This window comes from Gambusia affinis, linkage group LG20 (assembly GCF_019740435.1).
Source record: "Gambusia affinis linkage group LG20, SWU_Gaff_1.0, whole genome shotgun sequence".
In the NCBI taxonomy this organism is placed as follows: domain Eukaryota; kingdom Metazoa; phylum Chordata; class Actinopteri; order Cyprinodontiformes; family Poeciliidae; genus Gambusia; species Gambusia affinis.
Genome location: NC_057887.1, coordinates 2,597,601 through 2,619,021, shown reverse-complemented (window position 1 = coordinate 2,619,021; position 21,421 = coordinate 2,597,601).

The window sequence follows — 21,421 nt, the reverse complement described above, 5'->3', positions numbered from 1 at the left end:
AACTGGTTTTGCACTTTGCTTTACCTTTCTGTGTAGCTCAGACTTCTAGATTGTGAAAAGCAAGTTTAAGCAGGGTTGGAGAACATCCTCAGAGGCCCTAGAAAACTGGAGGACCGCTTCAATCGTCTAAAAGCATAAGCTGTCTATCACAACTCAAGCCAGCTATGAATGATGCTCTCCTTTGTAATCTTAAGCCTCTCCCTGACGATTTTTCTTCCCATCCTCTTCTTTTCCCTCTCTGCCTTTCTCTAACCTGCAAGGTATCTAATCCTGCCTTTCTCTTTTTCTTCACCTCATTTGGAGCTCTGCTCTTCACCTCTTTCTCCTGCACATAAATAGAAGTGAGTAGAGACAATGCTCATGTATGCTCCCAGAGCGCCGGGTAACCAGAGCACTGCCTTTGGGGTACTTGCCTGACTGCGGCTCCCCTTACCTGCCTGTGCTGGGTTTGGTTACACACTGTCTCTGATTGCAAGCTCTCTCCATTCTAAAGAGAAGTGTCTCTGAGATGAAGGGTGAGGCAGACTTTACATCTAAATTTAGGAAAGGAGATGCTGGGTATAAAGGCAACTACCTAATAATCATGCAAGGTTTTGAATATGTGTGCTTGCTTCTGTGTGCGTGTGCGTGCGTGTGTGTAATCAGCCTTGCCAATCAACCTATTATAGGTCGCCTTTGAGGAGTAAACAGACGTGTCTGTTCCTGAATCCATCTAATCCTCAACCCAATCATCCCAACCTGGCTAATCTACTGCCGACCCTCAAACACACACACACACACACACACACCCCGCCACTCCACACACACACGCACACGCCCGCGCATCACACATGATGACGTTTACTCTGCTTGTCAGTGGAAATGAACATATACATTGACTCACTGACATAGAGTAATGTAGATGTCATCACCAAGCAGAGAGTTGGGGCGTCGCGTGGCATAGTAGGTACACCAGGTGCCCTGTATGTAGAAGTGATAGTCCCAGTAGTGGTTGTTCCGTGTTCGATTCCCGACCTCGGTACCCTTAGCGCATGTCTTCCCCTTCCTGCCTCCTTCTTGTCCAACTACAGTTGGAAAATGGAAAATAGCCACTAGTCCCGGCCTCACACAACACAACAGACGACAAAGGTTTACTCCTGAAGAACGAGGACTAAACTGCTGCATAAACTAGAATGGACAATGCATGTCACACAAATACTGACAATATAACTCAAAGACTTGCAAATCATTACCTTCCTAAAATAATGGCCTGTATCATTTTTTGCCAAAAGTGATTTTTTTTTTGGCCTGCGACATCTTTTTGAAAGGAAACGATGGTGATTTTCTTATTTTGGTAAAATTACTTTTGGCAAAAAAATAAAATAAAATAGAAGACTCAAGCCATTATTTTAGGACGGTGACGAAATGTTATAGCCATCCACCTTGCATATGATGGCAAAATTATTCCATTTAATAAATGTTAATAACTTGGGTTTCAGTGCCTTAGGATTCTGAGCAGGAATGATGTGTGATTTCAGGTTAGAGTCTCCAAAAGCTTTTATTGACTCATAAAAAGTTAAGAGGTTTCTCCCTAGCTAATTTAGTTATTTTTCAAGAGTCATTGGATTGGTCTGAGAACTTAAACATAGCAACAACGTTACTGAGTTGACAATACTGGCTAATAAACACTTGGTCACAAAATTTATATAGACAGGCCATATCTTTTACAGTTTTATATAGTGAGTGTGGGTTTTGTTTTCTAAATTCAGTTACTTGCCGATATTTATTATTTAAAGATTGTTGCTGGCAGTGTTAGTTGTGGCTATAAACCTGGGTCCAGGGTTTGAATTTAATTGGGCCTTTCTGTGTATGCATTGGTTCTCTCTCACTACTCCCCACAATAAAAAGACTAATCATGCACTTTATGTTAATAAATTATAAGTTGTGTGTTTGTGTTGCAGTATGTCCTGGGAAACCGTTGGAGTTTGGCGTTGTAGAAAGTGATTAATTCATTACCACAAAATTACTTATCTAGTTACCATGTAACATTAGTTTTTTTTCAACTGACCTTATGATAGTTTTACTGTCAAACATTATTTATATCAATCAGATTTTTGAAGTGAGAACACCACCCAGTAGTTTGGGTCAAACTGATAACCAGCCCTAATGTGTTAAATCAACCCATGGCTCACTTAGCAAAGTAACCTAGTTTTTGGGGGAGTTGAGTGTAAATTAAAACAAAGAGAAGGATCATCAAGTGAGCAGATTAGAAAGGCACATTTGTAGCACCCAACAATACAAATACTGCAGTTTATTTTATCCAAATAAGCTTTGTAATCTGTTCTGTCAAATTCACACAGGCGTGTAGCGGCACCGCTTTTCTAGTTATGTGAGTCAGCTAGCTATGCTGCAATGCTTACATTAGCTTGCATGTAAACAGGAGCAGTAACAGGAAATTCTTTTTTTTCTCCAGAGCAACAGCTAATATGCTTTCAGCCTTTGATATTACAACTGTCTTTGCTGTTAAATGTGTCAAATTCAGCTGCTATGCTAATGTCACAGCATTAGCCCTGACACACCAGAAACAGACGTTACGCACCAAAACACACACGATACTTTGATGAGGGGGTTGTTTATTTTTGAACATTTAAAAAGCTAACATCATTTTCTCTTTATGTTTGGGCTACAGGTAATGTGAGCTAAGGGAACATAACTAGTAGCATCACCTAGCTAGTCAAGTTAAGTAAGCTTTATTATTCCCAAGGGGCAGTTTTGTTGCGCAGACAGCAGTAAAAGCACACAAAGACCCGCATAAAAGTTTACTCCTTTGGTGGCACCTAAGACTCAACATTTCTACATATTTATAACCAGAAAGTTCTATTCTTAATTTATGACTTGCCACATTTCATTCACAAACACATTTTTTTTTTTTCAAATTTAAAAGTTTGAAAATGCTGCTGGAAGACTTGAGCACTAATTACTTCCATTAAGTAGGAAAGTAAAGCATAAAAATAAATAGCATAACCACAAGCCCTGATAATGCAAAACTATAATAAGTGAGGAATTTAATATTGCGAAAATACAAAAAGCATAATAAGTAATAATGTTAAATTTATACTCTGACATCAGTGAGATCAGAATGATTGTAACTGTGAAGATGCAGGGGGATAAAACAGCTGAGTTCAAATGAGTTTTGTGGAGATTTACTAGTGCTAAATAGAAAACAGGAGAAAAAAATTGAACATTAAATCCAGTTGGATCCAGCTGGATTATAAAGGTTATAGTTTTGGACTGGAAAACTGAGAATTATGAAAATTTATGATATAGAAATTCAAAGGGCAAATTTTACTGTCACCTCTCCAAGGCTGGAAGGGATATAAAATATGTTTAAAGTTTGAAACTGGTTAGACCTTCAGTAAATAATTACTAATCATGCCGGTGAAAAGTTTACACCCACTCATCAACAACCATAACAACATTGTTTTTCAGCATTCAGTTTTTTCAACTTCAGTTTATTTCAAGTAATTTTAGAAACAAGAATTGTGTGTACAGATTTGATTGTGGGTTTTTGTGTTCCTGGCCAGATGGTGTAAACTTTAGATATACAGGTTCAAATATAGACCAACACCCCAAATATTAAGGTTGAATGTGCCTTAGGTAGTTATATGGAAACATATTTTTGTGATCATTAAAAGCTTCTCGCATGCCTCTGTCTGGATGTTTACTTCTTGTAACAGTAAATTAGTCGACTTCCTGACACAAACGCTGCTTTTAACGCAGAGCCCACAAGTTTTCAATACTCTTAAATTCCAGAAACTTAATGTTTGCTGTCTTTATTCTTTCCAAACGCTGTTTTGGTGTGTGTTTGACTCACGGTCCCGCTGGAACACCAAACTGTGTCTTGGTTTGAACCACCTGAGCTGAAATGAAATTGAAGACCATAGAGGTAGTCCTCCTCCTTCATCTCTCCTTCCGTCCATCCAGTGGCACAAAATGTAGGTACGTACCGTATCTGATACATAGAGGGGGCGCCTAAACATGGTGGAATAATTATTTCTATTGGCATTTTTGTATTTAACAGCTGTTTGTACACTGAAAACTGCTAGGGGAGTGTGTATAATGTATCTGCATACACCTCAAATAGAACTTAGCTGTGCTCCAATGTCTGTCTGTCCGTCTGTCCATCCATCATGTCGGAGGCAACAGGCGAAGCAGAGAGGCCTAGACTTTCTTCTACCCGGCCACATGGGCCGGCTCCTCCAGGAAAAGGATTCCAAGGCAGCCACCATACCAGGTGGAGGGGTTTGAGAGTCCCAGTGATCCAAGGATCTCATTGGTCATTGGTTGGTAGAATCATCCATGGCAAACAGGTCCTAGCTTAACGATTTCTCCTGGTGAACAGTGTTCTCTCGCCTGGACACAGATCACTGTCCAAAATCACCGGTAATCTTCACACATGGTGGTTAATGTTTCATTTATTATGGTTCAGCCGCTCTAATCAGGCGGGTTTTTGGTCTAGATTTAAAGAAACTCGGTATTTCAGCTGTTTTGCAGTTTTCTGGAAGTGTGTTCCAGATTTATGAAGCATAGAATCTGAATGCTGGATAAGAAAAAAAAACAATAAAACCCTGCCAACTAGTTCCTGTTTTCCACGATTCTGGAAAAACACCAATTCAAATGGTGGTTTAGAAGTCTAAAATCATTATGACATGCAGGCCTAATGAGTGACAGTGTGTTCATGTTACATCTTCATTCATCTTCAGGTTTTTTTCTGCTTTTGCCTTATTTTTCAGGATGATACAGAAAAAAATAATTAAATTAAATGGCTGCTTAGAATGAGCTGTAAACAGGAGGAACTGGATTCTAGACCAGCTGAAGTCGTCCTGCCTACTGCTGCTGTCTGACCTACAGAGGGCATCGCTGTTCAACACATAGACGGTCCAGTTCACAGCGTGTAAAGCTGTAGTTTCACATCTGTTTTAAATGTCAGAAATACAGTAGTTTTCTTTTCCTCCTATTAACGTTCACCTCTCTTCTTTTGTTTTTTGTTTTTTTTTACTTGATATTTAAGCGACGGGCTCCGTGGCGGACATGCGTGTGCATGCATGAAATTCATTGTCAGCTCAGCATCTTCAAAAAGAAAAAAAAAAAAAAAAAACAGATATAAAGGAATTAAAATGGAAATCAGATCTTCGCTTTTGCATCCTTGAATTTCTAATCGTGGATCTCCTCCTTTCTTTTCCCTTTCTTAAATTAAAGCAAAGAAAATCTTCAAAACGAAGGAGGGGGAAAAAAAGAATGAGTGTAAAAAGAGAGAGGAGGAAAAAAAAGTGGTGCATGCATGTGGAAGACAGAGTCAGACATGGTGCTAACAAATCAGAAAAGTCACACACTGTTACCATTATCAGCGCTATTGTTTTCATTACTCTCTCTATTATCACTATTACTGTACTTGGTCCTCATATGTATCCTATCCCACGCATCATTAGCTCGCTCTCCGTGGCCCCTCGGGGCCGCGTCATCATCTGCTGCTGCTGTCGGCACGGCGACGCCTGTCTACAACCAACCAGATGTGGTTTTTTTTCTTTTTTCTTTTCTTTTTTCTACCCTCTTCTTTTGGGACAGGGGCTGTGCCAGGTTCACTGTGACAACCGTGGGATGTTGCTTTAGAAGCCATTACAGCGATCCTCTGATGACACTCAAATAGCTATCATTACACCTCCTCCTAGGAGAGGCCGGGGGGCGGGGGGTGCAAGGAGTGATGGCGAGGAAGAGGCAGGAGAGAGGAATGGTTAAAAGAGAGGTAAAAGAGAAGAAAAGTGTGTGTGTGGGTGGGCGTGCGTGTGTCTGTGTGTGTGTGCGTTTCGGAGGATGCACTGGGGGTGGGGGCACAGGCAGGCAGACATGGATGGGAAGAGTTAAAGATACACAAAGTGCACAGAGAGACGGAGGAGAGGGAAAGATGGAGAACGGGGAATTTAAAATGACCGTTTGTGAGTTAACAGCCTCCAGCCTTTTTCTACCCTATTAAGTTCTATTCTGCCATTACTAGGAACTGCAGGGTGCTGCCTCGTACCCCACAGTGAACCTCCCCCCGTCTCCTTCACCAGCACACACACAATCACCACATAGACACCCCCCACCTACCACCTCTTCCTATTCAGACTCACACTCTTCCTCTGTCTCTTCTTCTAGTAGTTCTCATCTCCTCCGTTTCTGTTTTTTCTTTTTTTTTTTTCCCTTGTAAGTCCAATAAGTCAGCCTTCCTCCCCGTCCTTCCTGTCTGGGCTTCAGTTCATTTCCACAGGTTGCGAACTGAATGAAAGTGGGATCAGCCGGATCTATGTCTGAGTCCCCCTCTTGTCCGAGTTGTCGCTTCTCGCAAAACAAAAACAAGCCGGAGAGAGTTTCACCTGGAGGCTTTCAGAAGTCGTTCACGGCTTTTTCTGTTTCCTGCAAACTTCCCACACATTAACAATGGAAATTAATTTCAACTTGGAGTACCAAACTTTGACTATATAACAGTGTGCGTGTGTATTGCAATGATTGCATGACCTCTTCAGCAGGTCATGAGTCATTTGATTTAGAAACTGAACGTCCTGCAGCGAATCAGGACGTCCAGCCTTCCTCAGGAGCAGCTACTCATCATCATTCAGTGCTATCATTCACCCTGTCTTGGGTTCATCCATCATCCACCAAACAGGACAGGTCCAAACTGCAAAGAACAGTTGGGTCAAAGCTAACTGCCCTGCATACAGGTATACGGTCAGGAAAGGGGCTGCTAGCATCTCTGCAGACCCCACACGTCCTGGACGTTTACCTTCAGGTCGGTGCTACCAGCCGCCTCAGAGACCGTTTCTCCCCCCACACTGTCTCTGATGAACACAAAGAACCACTAACAGCCTGGGTAAGTCAGCTTCTCTGCTGTCAAACAAGATGAACATATTTGCACTACTTTCAAAAAGGTAATACTAGCTGTGTACATTGATATGTACATAGTGTTCCTTTAGTTTTCTTTTTTAACTCCTCTAAAGTTTACATGTTTGTATTTAATGCTGTGAGCATGTGACGACAACTAAAGCTAATTCTGATTCTTCTGTTTGAGGTAAAAGAGACCAGAAATCGGTTGTAAATATTTACTTATGAAAACAAAACCTAAGATAAAAAACAAATAATCTTTCTATGAGATCTGATATCGGGTTTTTCCACAACGCCCTGGCAGCCGCGCACCTGACTGTTTTTTCTTTGATTCTAAGAAACTGTGAATTGGTTAATCGGAAAGGTAAGACCTGTTTTTTTGTTTTCCGGGAAGTTAAAACAAGAGGTGCAGCCGGCGTGAATGGGTCTGAGACCAGCCAGATGAAGGCCTGGTGTAAACGAGGCAGCGTGAAACGCCTCGGATCTGGAACAGAAAAGAGACTCACCGGTTGTTTTTAATGGAACCTCTCCTCCATGTCCATCAAGCTGAGCCTTTCATCTTCGGCCTCATCTCTGTTTTTTATTTTTTATTTTTTTTTATTTCCCTCCCTCTATGCTCCTTTGCCACACTTTAGAGATGTGCAGAGGGAAGGGAAGTTCTCCTGGTCTCTGCTGTAAATTCTGATCACTTTTTTCCCACCACCAAACGTCAATCAGTTGTTACAGAAATACATCTGGAAATATTCTTTCTCCATTTTCATTCTATAAAAAAAACTAATCATTATCAAAGAGAAAAGAAATAAAATGTGGTTCCTTGGAAAGTTAGAATGCTACATAAAAAAATAGGCAAATTAAAATAAAAAAATATCTGATTTCAAAATTGATAGGAACATTGCTGACTTGGCAGTTGTTCAGCAGACAGTCATTGAAACGTTTCCCGAGAGGGAGCCGTAAATCGCCGCTGGTAAAGAAGCTGAATGTTCACAGAATTCTGTATCCAAATTCATTAAAGGAAAGTTCTGTGAAAGGAAAAAAGTACGATAGAGATTCAGGGAAATTCCCAACGAGTGGATTTCCCTGAAGTCAGTATCCAGAATGGTAGCATTCTTTTAAAGTCTTCTGGAACCAGAGGGAACACAACAACCTCTTTTTCTAAAATATATTTTAGGAGAAAGTAAAGTTTGTGTTTTGTTTGAAAATGGAAATATGAGTCCAGAATTCATGATGCTTCTGGTTCTGGGTGATATTTTCAGTCAGTAGCTGCGTTTCCACTGACCCCATCATTGAGCAATTTGATATTTCGAAAATAAACTTCCCAATTTCAAAGAAACTTGTTTTTCAATTGAAGGTTTTGGCATCAGGATGAGGTGTTTTCGGTTTTGGCTATGCTGCCATTTACGGCTCCCTCTCATGTTGACACTGGCTCATTTCAATCTGGATAGACTCACAGAGAAAGAGAAGCAGTTAGAAGATTACACGTCTTCCGCTCGAACCCGGCGGAAGACTTGTGAGCTGAGGATCACCAGGCAGGTGATCGGTCCAGGTTTAGTTCAGGGTAGTCTTCCCCCCGGTCCGAATACTGGTGGTGGAACGGAGACTTGAACGAAGGAGCAGAGAGGGAGCTAGGAAGATGTCCCTGGGATGATGGTGGAGATGGGGAGGAGGTGGGTCGAAGCACGGCTGACGAGCGAGAAGATCCGGGGAGGCTTGTCCTTTGAAGGGATCCGTGAACGACGATTGGCTGAAGCGGTGCGGCGCACCTGTCCTGATTGGCTGCGACAGGAGCGTGGTGAGTGTCTGATGTGTGACGGCTGTGTTTTGTCTCCCAGCTTGAATTTTCGCCTAGGCTTCATTTCTCAAAACTGCAATGGAAACAGTTTTTGCGCATCACACGAGTCACATGATCAACAACCAGATGACGCCGCTGGCGCAAACCACGAAGAAGAAAACGACAGGAAGTGGTGAGGAGGATGCCCTCACGTGTTTTTAATGACATTATCGTGTGAACAAACTTATTCACATGTGATTTTAATTACGTTTCTTATTTAATAGAAACACAGCAATTGAGATATTGTGTTTTTTTAATGTTTTTTATTTTTTTATTTTGGTTGAATGTAGACACATTTTTGCGCACAGATGATGCTTGAGATGATGTGGGATGCTGGTGTTGGTCTGCTGGGTCTTATTGAGTCCATAGACATTTTAGAACACTGACCCTCTATGCTGACAAGTTTTATTGTGAAGCTGATTTTATTTCCCAGCAGCCTGGACACCTAGCCGTACAGCTAAAGGTACTAAAACTCACTTTAGTATCTATGGAATCACTGTGAGTGACTGGAGAAAACTCTAATGACCAAAACTAGACCCCACAACCAACAGGGACTGATCTCCTCCGTGTCACGCCGCATTGATGCAATAACTCCTCCAAAAAACGAGACCCAACCAAGTTTTGAACTCTGTACAGGTGCATGGAAATACTTGCATTTCTGTGTTAAAAGATATGCTTTATTGATGTCAGATTATAATTTTTTTTTTAAAACCAACCACTAAAACCAAACAAAATCTTAAAAATCAGACTGACTTTTAAATTGGATTTGCGGGATAAATAAACTTTTGCATCGTATCCTGGCCTACTGAGATGCGCCTATCACGTCGCTTATGTGGGGCACGTGCCCGGAATCCAGTGACACTATAGAACTACGACACAAATAACTCAAAAGATCCAATCTAGATCAAATCATTCTGTTCTCTCACACACGCTGACCGTTCTTTTCAATACACAAAGCAACCACAGAGAGGCGATGTCGGCCTTCTCCTGCTCCTTCCTGATATGACTACCTTTCCTATATATTTTTCGGAGGTTGCAAAAAAAAAAGGGAAAAGAACGAGAGAAGATTGATGCTCGGTTTGTCAGTGTTGGTGCCTGTGTGACTGCATAGCGCTGAGGGACGAACTGTAGTGTTATTTAAAATGGATGCGTTAATGTTTATTGCTTTTTGGGGTGTGTGTGGGGGGTGTATGTATGTGGGTGTAGAGGGGGGGACGTTGCATAAAGTGAAAAGAGCTTACGACACGTGAGGCGTCATCGACTATCAAAGATCAGTGCAGTTATTCTTAAAATAAGAAGGATGGACTGGAGAGACTGTTCTCTTTGTTCGGATCACTTCCAGTCAATGCTCAGTGCCTGATTCCGCTTCTCTTGTGCCCAGTTTGGGGAAGGAGAACAATTTTAGGCTCTGGATATGTGGATGTGGGTTAAACCTCACTGCTAAGCATGGCCTTCTCATGTGCTTTTAATCTCATCGTTTTCTTGCATGCTGATTTGATTATGATCAAGTCAACACGTTAAAAAACAGAAAGCTGCTGCACTAATCTGCTGCTCCACTACAGTTCTTCACCATGTCACCCTTGGTTTTCTTTGAATATGTCTGAAACGAGGCTTTGAATCAGTCCGGACTAACTTATGTATCGCGTTTCTAAAAACAAACCGCTTCTGAGTCATTCATTAATTCACATTTAGCTATTACAGAGCAGGTTTGTGCTTTATGGGCAGCGCCATCCCGTGTGGTAGGAAAGAGTTAAAAACGATGGGCTAAGCGTGTTGAGTGACGGGACTCTGTAGAGAGAAAAAACAGCGAACCAATCAGCGTCGAGATTAACACCTTTCGGGGCCCTGATTGGCCAGAATTCTTCTCGGTGTCGTTCGGAGCTCAACACCCACGTGGGGTTTCGGTGCTCTTCGCGAGCTTTCACTGGTTGAGACACCGCCGCTCAACCCCGCCCACCGCTGGTCTGGACGTGTGATTGGCTCCCTCTCGCTCTCCTCTCCGCGCCTTGTTTGTCCGTCCGCGAGGGAAAGAAATCTCTCTGCTGCCGCCCGCCGCAGCGTCACATCTATCAGGAGGTAGCGGACTCTCACCGCTCGTTTCACCGTTCTGAAATTATAAAAAACAAGAACAGCACAAACGATTATCTGACATGATATTTAGCTCGGCGTCGACAGCTCTGGAGGAGGACTTTCCATTTTTAGCGCGAATGTCTCTGACATGCTGCTCTCTTGTTCTCCTCTGGTCTTCAAAGGAACCATCCGCCGTTTTTTCAAGCCGTAACCAGCACACTATTTCATTGGTCAACCCCTAGTACAAGTAAATATGTACACACTCTGAAGTGTCTTTTAAAACCCTACCCATTTACCAAAGTAAACGGCATATTCATTTTTGCCTTTGCCTTTATGTTCGTTGTGAGAATAAAAACTTGTCATTTTCAAATCTGTCCAAAACTAACGGATGCATGTGCATTTTTCAGATAGATAGATGTACAATGGGGTATCAGGGCCATTGTAGATGGAAAAAGGAGTAGTACATTTCAGCCAAAAAAGTCAGAATTTTTTAGATTAGTCTTAGAAATGTTCTAGAAAAAATTGAGAAATTTCTGAGTTTCAAAAGTCGAAATTATGCGACTCAGAAAATTTCCATTGGTCCTAATACACTGTAGATAGACAAATAGGTAGATAGATAAATAAATTGATAGAATGATTAATTGATTGATTGATTCAGCTGTACATGCAAACTGTGTTTTAGAGGAGCCAAAATGGGTTTAAAATGAGTTTAAATTAAAGTGTTTAAAAATTTTGCCCTCACATATTCATGTGCACAACAAATTCATGTGAAAACGTTGACATATTAGCCAAACCTCTAACCTCATCTACCACCCCAAACGCATCATAATTGTAACCATTGTGAAGTTCTACAAAACTCCATTCACGCCTTGCTATTTGCCGTTCCTGTTTTCTATTCTTGTTTTCTTGTCCTGTTTACTGCTAACCTTGTGTGGAGGCTTTATGTGCATACATACTCCATGTTTCGCACCACTAACACATCTGGGGGAGTAAACAGCATATTGGGCTATCCTTGGTGTTTCTGTGTGGGTAAAAACATTTCTTGAAACTGGCCCAGGTGGACACAATTGTTTTTGAAACTGTCAATCTGTTTTAGGAGAAAATGTTCCCATGTGGACAGGCCCTAGATTTTAATCTCATCCCAACCAGGTAAAGTCCCAGTGGTGTTCAGCAAATCTTTAAGTTGGTATGGTAGAACATAAAAATTACAACCAATTGGTAGGTAGATAGCACATAATCCCTACCTGATACTACAAGATTTTTAGGCTGATTTTTGCCCTGATTTTCCCCTTCTGACAATTGTAAGAATGCCCCGATTATCAGGAAGGTTGTAAAGGTAATCTTTGGAGATATTCCTGCAGTGTGTGGAGTGTTAAGAGTGATCTGGTCCGCTCGGAAACACATTTGGACCGATCCGATCTAAAGTTGAGGATATTCAACATGTTGGATTGTTTTGGCCCGGTGTCTCAATGTGTGGAGTGTTTCGTTGGGACAAACAGAAGCACAGACTGTTGAATGTGACGTCTTTGTTTTGTTTTGTAAATATAGTCCACAAGCTATCGCCATTGCTTTTTCCCATGTTTACTTACCCTGAACTCAGGTTAGATGGTGACAGGTTTTGAGAGATTTCCTATCTGACGTCTGAATGTTGGTGAGTGAAATCAGCTTGTGTGTGGTGTGTGAACCACCTCCAAACCTGTTGTACCCGAGCGTTAGGAGTCACATTCTGTGCATCATTTATATCCTGAAGAAACTTATTTCCAAATGGGAATTGTGCAGTTACCTAGAAATACTGAAAAGAAGCTACAAATACTTTCTGAAAAGAATACAAATACTTATATATATATATATATATATATATATATATATATATATATATATATATATATATATATATATATATATATATATATATATATATATATATATATATATATATATATATAGACCATAATAATCATATATATATATATATATATATATATATATATATATATGATTATTATGGTCCATTTAATATCCTGACATCTTAACATATATGAAAGTAAAAAAAGGGAGCAAATTCAGTTATTTAGAACAATTAATTTAAATAGTAATACTTGAGGTAGGTGTAGTCATGGAACAATTTAAACTATTATAATAGAAGTACATTTCAGCCCATGTGGGAAATCATTAATTAGCTATTAACAATCTTCAACAGTTGCAGGAAGATCACTGATAAATGTGCATTTTAGTTGCTAAACAGTCTAAATGAGCTGTTTTCTTTTTATCTGTTGGGGTAATTTTGAGCTTTAGATTGTGTATTAATTCAATTAGCTGCTAAATAATGTAAAGTGAGCACCGTCAGAAGCTTCCGCAACAGCCATTACATAATGGCGCTTCTGGGTGCCAAAAAAATGCACAGTGTGCTCGCGTTGAGGAGAGCAAAAGCTCCGACTCTGGCACGCCGTCAAAGCCTAATGGGAGCTCCAGTGGGAGGTGTTGGATGTTAACAAATAATTGTTGCTTCTGGTTTGATCCAGATGATGAGGTGTTTAGATTTTAGCCCGGCATCGGCTCAGGAGATGAGCTGGTCTGTGCTTCGGGTTTCAGGGAAGTAAATCAAAACCTCCACCGTCGAAAGACACTGAAGGGAGGCGAGCGGGGATGAAGCTGAGTGGCAGTGGGAGCAGCGTTAGTGGCTGCTTCGACTTTCAGTTTGGAGACGATTTTCATGAAGAAAGACTGATCCGAGTGTTCTTCAGCGTAGAGCTGAAACCCCCCTTTTGGGTTCTCACCCCCTGCTGGGTGTGGCTTTCTAAGATGTAGTTCTGATAATAGTGATATTATCAGGTCCTGAAATTGAAGAAAAATCCAAAATATCAATGATGACGTACTCGATCCATAGAACACATCATGCTTTATTATTTATTTTACATTATATTTTGAATCCCTAGTTGTACTTGCTGAACCATTTGAAAGGTTTGTTGTGATTTATTTGTTATATCTTCGACCAAGGTAGTCTACCTATTATTTTCATCAGTTTCAGTTTCTTTATTACTTATTTTACATTGGCTCTTCTACTACTAATTGCACTAATTGAACAAATTAAAGTTGTGTTGCTTTTACATGTTTGACCAAGATTTCTAAACTAATGGTGTATTTAAGTGTGGCATACTAGTGCAGCGTTATCAAAAAAATTTCTATTTCAGTACATTAATGTCTATGTTAAAACAAACATTTGTAAGTAGGGCTGTCAATGGGCATTAATGGGCATGCTTTAATCTAAAAAGTTTAACGCCTTAAACTTTTTAGATTTAAAAAAGTTTATATTTAAAAAAAAAAAAAGTCCATGCCCGGACTTTTCCTTCCGAACATGAGTTTTTGCAGATGGACTTTCCTCCCGTCCTTCCATCATGGCGTCCTCATCCCCCGGCCTCCTCTTGAAACGCTGAATAACGCTGCTAACCTCGGCTCAGGCTGAATCCCCCCTGTCCGTTCACATCACCTCAGAACGGGGATCAGCCAGCTTTCGCTCACCTCATCCTGCGCCGGAGCCGTGCTGGGGATTTAGCTCGCCTCTGATCCGGCAGCAGCGGGCGCGGCGGCCCTCGCTGCGTGACGGGCTGTGGGGGGGCGTAAAGGGTGGTAGGGGAACCCCCCCCTCACTTCCCCACCGTAGCCTGTTTGAGCTCGGCATTTGTTGTCCTGGTGATGGTGGCCGTAGTGGTGGTTGCCAGGGAGATGGCGGTTGCTTGTCTGACCCGTCCCCCTCGTGCTGTCACCGGTGTTATTGATGCACGCCGCTGCTCGGCATTGTGGGAGTGCAGGAGGGAGGGCGGAGAGGACAGCGGTTAATGAGTTCAGGAGAAACGGGGGACTCACCGCGCTCTCCCTCTCTACTCCTTCTATTCTCTCTCGGTCTGGGTTTCCCTATCACCCTCCTCCCACCGCCCAAGCCTCCACCCTCCCCTCTTTCTCTCCTTCATTTCTCATGGGTGTGTATCCTGTGCGAGTGTGTCCTACGAATGTTGCTCTCTCATGATCCATCATGCCAGAATACAGCTTCTGTCCTTTTCAGTCATCACACACAAACTTGCACGTTGCAGCAGCGTGAACACACCTTACCACATGAGCGGTGCTTTCCCCTAGAACTCACACTTTACTTGAATAGCATAACTGACTCATTTGCAACCACTCCTTTCACTCTCACTAAAACACACACACCCACACGCACACACACACACAGAACGATGCTGCCCTGCTGTTATGCCTGAAGGTAGAGGAGGCAGCAAGATTAATAATGACCCCTGACTCCCCACAGACTGACCAAAATACACACAGTTTGTAGAGAGGAAAAGAGCAGTGGCAAAAGGGAAGGAGTGGAGGAACAAGCTAAGAAATATGTATTTTCTAAACAAAATAAGGGGAAATGTATACAATAGACCTCCATCTACTCATAGTTTAGTATTCATGGATTTTTTCTGTGGAGCGTGATTCCAAACTACTTGCACAAAATTCATCCGATTATGTCGTCTGAAATATTGCAAAGAAAGTGCAACGTCAGAAGCTGAAATACCTGGGAGCTCTGCTATATCTGACATGTCTTGGGTGGAATTTGCAAACAGCCAATCCAGAAAATGTATTTATTTTCCCTGACACTGACTGGCTGTACCCAAGAGATGAGAAAATCTTTAAATGTTAGCTTGTGCTAACATCAGTTTCTGCATGTATGTGTTGATGCATATTACTGAATATTTGGCGTTTGAACTAATAAAACAGTTATAAATGTTTTTAGAAGGAGTCTCCAAGCATTCACTGATTTCAGCCATGAACAGGCCTCTGCAGTCCCAAACCCCTGTGGAGATTTATTTACGCCAGAGTTCTCCAAGCTTCTTGCCAAGAGAGTTGAAATCACCAAGTTGCAAGCACTCAAAACACTGTAAACCAGCCTTAACCCCCCCCACACAAAAAAACTAAATAAATTTTAGTCTAATTTTTTTCTCAAATAATAAACTAGTCATACAGTATTTTATGAGAAACATAAAGTAGTATTTTGTTCTGTAGAAACGAGATCAGATGTAAAACACAAGAAGGGGCTCTTATTGCACTTGTGCATTAAAAACAGGAATAGTTTCCGATTGTTTCTGTTTTCATTCAGGAAAATACTTCCTTCGAACTGGATAAGGGTCACTCTTACTCTACCTCAGCACTTGCTGTGTTAGGCCCTGTTTAATGAACGGGAGTTCCCGAGAGTTTTTGTACCTCGTGTTTTACATGATGAGAAAATTTTGTTTGTGAAAATATTTCTGTATGGAAAAAAAAAGAAAAATAATGTGCCCATGTGTCTCTGCTGTTGCTGTTATTGTGGTCGGGGGACACCTTAAATCAACAGATGAGCCCAGGCTGGGCTTTGTACACACATTACCTTTATCCTTCGTATACATGTCAGATATATGTTATGTTTAAACAGTCAGTGTTTATGAACAATCTTTATCATTCTTAACAATATTTGTCATGATGAAGACTAATGAAAAAAATATTAAATGAACCATCAGTGACTAAAACAAGCTGATTGTATAAATTCAGCTCTATGTTGTGCATTGACCCATGTTCACTGGACAACAGATTGTGTGTTAAGAAACATGAAGATTACAGACAATGAGGTTATTCGTCCCCCATCTTAACCCGATATTTGTTCATCTCGAATGGCTGTGTTTTTTTTGTTCAAAATTAGGCAAGCTAAAAGTGAAACCATGTGAGTTTTTAACATGGCACTTGCAGCATTTTAATTGGTTGCTTGGAACATTCTTGGGCCCTGATAATTACGACTCCTTCTTCTGGCCCAGACAAAGACTGGATGGTAACATGAAGCCAGTTTTACTGGCCTGGAGTCGGTGCTTTTCCAGTGGAAACATAAATACCTGGTCTCAGGCAAACAGCAGTCCCACAAGCAAAATGTAGGGTTAGGGTTAGGATGATGTTGCCACATGTCTAACTGCGGTTAAAAAGTGGTTGGAGATGATCAAATGGGCTAACCAGGTCTGACTTTGTAATGTTTTTGTTTAGTTAAAATTTGGATGAGACTTTGAAAGTTTCAATTTTCAGTCTGTTTTTCTTGGCTAAATAAAGACAAGAACTGACCAACTTTACATAGCCATAAGAAAGATGTCCAGTGTTTTGAGGCCAGCATCAATTTAGCACCAAGAATTATTTTGGTAGTGTAAAAATCCATGCTGAGTTTATAAGAGTTGGGTTAACCGTTGATGACTCAACACATCAATCTGATGCAGCCTTCTATGTTTTACATTTCTGAACATTTCCGTCAACAATCTGGAGAAAGATCTCTGCTCTTCCACACAGCTTGTTTTGCAACATGCCTGGAAATGTTGAATACAGAGAACATTTTGGGGTGGAATCCAAAGGTTGATTGTAAGCTGAAGTTACAGATTACCCTCATCTTGTTTGTTTGTGTGTGGATTTAACATCTTACTGTCTGAATTCATTTATAATTGTAAAACCATTTAATATTTGTGTTTTTACTATCAAGAAGAGTGTTCAGCCTTACATAGCAAATACAGTAGACATAAATTCAGGTATTTAATATGCAAATGACTCAAATTAGACATATTTGGGTAGGATATTGACTGACAGATGGTGACAGTGTTTCCAACATGATTATTGATATGTGTAGAATATTATTCACCAGCTGGGATTAGTGATGAAAATACTTCACGTTGACCGTTTTTTGGTTCGAGGCAAATTTGCGACAACAGTATTCTAGTAAAACCAGCCCCTGGTTTGATGCTATTTGAACTCTTAGCTACTGAGAAACAATTGTTTCAGGCTCGGAGGCTTGGACTCTGTTGAGGGTTTAAATTTTACCCGTGACGTGTGTAACGTGGCAGTTTGACGCCATAGTTGAGGATTCTTGTGATTATTTATCTCCATAATGAATCACCAAATCCTTTACTGTCAACTGATATTAATTTAAGTTCAGGGGCTTGAGGTCTTTTGTTTACTTTCATGAAATTTAAGTACAGTAATTCCGCAGTATTTTTGGGAGTTCTTCAACCGCCCTTGAATAGCTGAAATCTCCAAATACTTGAGACAATGTCTAAAGAAAGTTACATATGCCTATTTTAATTATTCAAATATCAAATGTACCTTCATATGCATTTTTACACTCAGAGTTAACCAACTTGGCTGTACAGCAGAAGCTAACATTCCCAGTCTTCCTTATCTCAGCTCTTAGGGTTTGGCCAATCAGCGCTGGGGAACATGAATGGTGCATCAAGATTGGCTGCTTTGTGAAGAACTACCTGCTGGTCAGTTTTACAAATATTTCCTTTGAGACTTTGCTTACTGGAATGCTAACGTGTCCCCACATTGTTTTCACAACTATCCCGAGCTTTCTGAAAAGGCAGGAACGATATTTGCATTGGCAATGTGTTAGCATCTACCACGGTCGTACGCTGTGACAGACTTCTCTTTTTTCCATCAAACATACTGAAACATACATACAAATCGAGACCATGGCTTCCAGCCTGCGTGACTAGACAGAAAAACACAGATACCCGCAGCAAAGTGCAGAGAAATACGCAAACAGGGACGCATACACACCCACCATGTAAAACACACACACACACACTTTCTGACGCGGCGGCATGGATTAATGTGGTCGGCCCAACTATTTCATTTATTACTGTCTGAGGCCTTTTGTGATGAGGGCATTTTTCAGGTTGCTAACCATTATTCCCTCTAGGCCCGAGGCTCCTCAAAAGACTGTTTCAGTGTGTGTGTGTGTGTGGGGGGGTGGGTGTGTGTGTCAGTGTAAAACCTACCCAGCCTTATGGTTATGGGCCAACCAAGTAGTCAGATTTTTTTTCTTGCTATTCTTCAGGGGATTCATGTAGCCATTTCTGACTGTACTTAATGCTCCTTCTCCATTTGTCAACACATGCCTAAGCTGCTCGAAGCCTGTTTGTTTTGCCATGAAAGGTTTTTTTTTTGTGCCCCTATCATGCCTTGAAATATTGCTGAGTGTGCTGCATCCATCAACGTAACAGCTAAGAGAGAGGTAGAGGGAACAGCGGGGCGGGGGGAGGAACAGGAAGAAGTCGAAGAACGCAACAATGTCAGGCGTTTTTTTTCCCCCTTCATTCCTTTGGGTATTAAAATATGTTTACATAGTGCTTAGATCTACTACTGCACAAATTACATACACATTGATCTATAAAGTCCAACCACATTGCCTTTGCATCTTCTTTGATTTATGGTTTGTGTTTGGATCTGTTAGCAGGAGCTTGAATCTAGAATTTGGTTCAGGAATAAATGTGCTCTGTGGTTTCTTTTGATTATATTTCTTGGTTGAAGGCTTGAGGAGATTTAAGACACTGACAGAATATGAGAAGGTTGATCAACCCGAGAAGTCTTCACCATTACGCCAGTCAAATGTTTCATAAGAAGAATTAAAGATACATAAACAATGACATTAGGAAAGTCTATACGTTCCTCCAAGGAATAGTGAAGACAAGCTGCTGAAGAGACAAATTACCAAACAGAGCTGGTTGCTTTCTACATGCAAGTTTTTAAGCATTTCTGGTCCAAATGGTGAAATGACAGCTCTTTCTCAGGTAAACATTTAAAATATTGGAAAAATTTTTATGTGCGGTAAAATTGTAAATTTTTTTTTCTTTTTTCAGGGGCAGGGAGTGTATGCTAAACAGAATTGCAACCCAACACTCAATCTTTGGGCTTTACTCACACTACGCAGTCATCAAAGCTATTTCTCTCATGCCACTAACCTGACAGGAGGTATGATATTCATGCTCTAGCTTGTGATAAAACTGTTGCCTGGGCAAGCAGGGATATTAGCACCAAAAGTGTTACCAAGGTGATGAAATGCTTTTCACAGCTATGTATCTAGGAGGATGCTATGTTGCTTTGTCAAGGGAACTTGTAATTAGTGAATGGTTATTAACAGGAGGAGAAATTTTAGATTCACATTTTGGTTTTTTTGTGAAATTTTTTCTTTGTGTGCTTTAATGAGAGTGTGTTGTTTTCCACCGGCGTGTTTGGGATTCAGAAGTAATTGCTGCCAAAGTGACAGCAGGAACGTGACACAACAAAACTGGATCAAGAACACGATGATTCCAGATGAGCACTAAGACGAAAAGACAGAAGGAAATAAAGGAAATAATAAACTGCAAAGGGAATTCAGTCACACCAGTTGCATCAAGCAGACCTGAGGAATCGCAAACATTTCCTGGATAGAAGCCAGATATGTTAAAAGATCTTGAAAATCCTGCTCCAGAAACTAATTCTGGTGTTTCAGTCCGGAGAGGGTTATGAAACCATGTGGCTCTGCTGAGCCACACTGAGCCATTATCCACAAACAGAGACCAGAGGCCTGTCTCAGCCTGTGACTGTAAGCTCAAGTGCGCTTGGGTTATACGACAGGACAATGATACACAAGTCACACCACTGTGGATGCTTTAAACGGAAAAAAAATAAGGGTTTTGAATGGCTTAGTCCAAGTCTAGAGTTAAAAATAATCAACATACTGATGCACAACCGCAAACAGGCCGTTCATGTTCTTCACTAAAACATTCTAATGTGACACACTATTAATAGTCTCAGGGGCAGATATAATCATATAGGTCCAGGTTGCCTTGGATATTTTTTCCTTTAAAGCTGCAGTATGTAACGTTACAAAATATGCTTTTTACATATTTGTTAAAACTTTCACCATGCCATGACAGTATGCTATGATACAGATTATCTGTGAAAAAATTGATTTCCATGGTGCTGTGGTGACGCAGAGGTAAAGCACAACCCATGTAAGAAGGCCTTAGTCCTCGATGCAGATGTCACAGGTTCGATTCCCAGCCTGATGACTTTTGCCGCATGTCTTTCTTCCTCTCTCAAAACCCATGTTCCTGTCTAACATCTCTCAAATAAATTCCATTAGAACCAATGAAACCTTAGAAAAGAATAAAAGACCAAGAAATTCATCTCTCCTGGTCAAAAGCAACCAATCAGAGCCAGGAGGAGGAGCTTAGCGCGGTCCATTAACCTTATGAAGCTAAATGTGCTAATCAGAGGTAATGGTGGAGAAACAATGTCACATTCCAGGAAAACTTTTTATCCGCTGGCTATGCTAACTATCATAGCACTGGTGGCAGGCTACGTTGTGGTGAACCAGCTATAGTGAGTGATTGATAGCGCTAAAACCCTCCTCCTGGAATAACAGAGAGAAAGTTCAATTTCTTCACAGATTATCTGTCTTATACTGTCACGACATAAAGATCGTTTAACAAATACACAAAACCTTTTTCTAAAATAAAAGTTGTCTACAACAGCATTAATGAGACAACATTGCCAAAGCAGTTGAAAAACTGAAGGCCTTTAGGAATCACTTCTGTTTAAACCTGAAGACTTATTTCAAATATATTGCAATTCAAGTTTATTTGAATCTCAAAGAAACATGAAGTGGGTGGAAGTTGTCTGCATGGTGCTGGAGTTGTTTGCTCTGCTGCCTGCAGCAGGACGTGTCTGAATGCTGCCACTCTTCCTGCCTGTTCTCCCTGTGCATGCTCGGCTTATCTCCAGGTATTCCAGCTTCCTCCCACAGCACAGATCCAC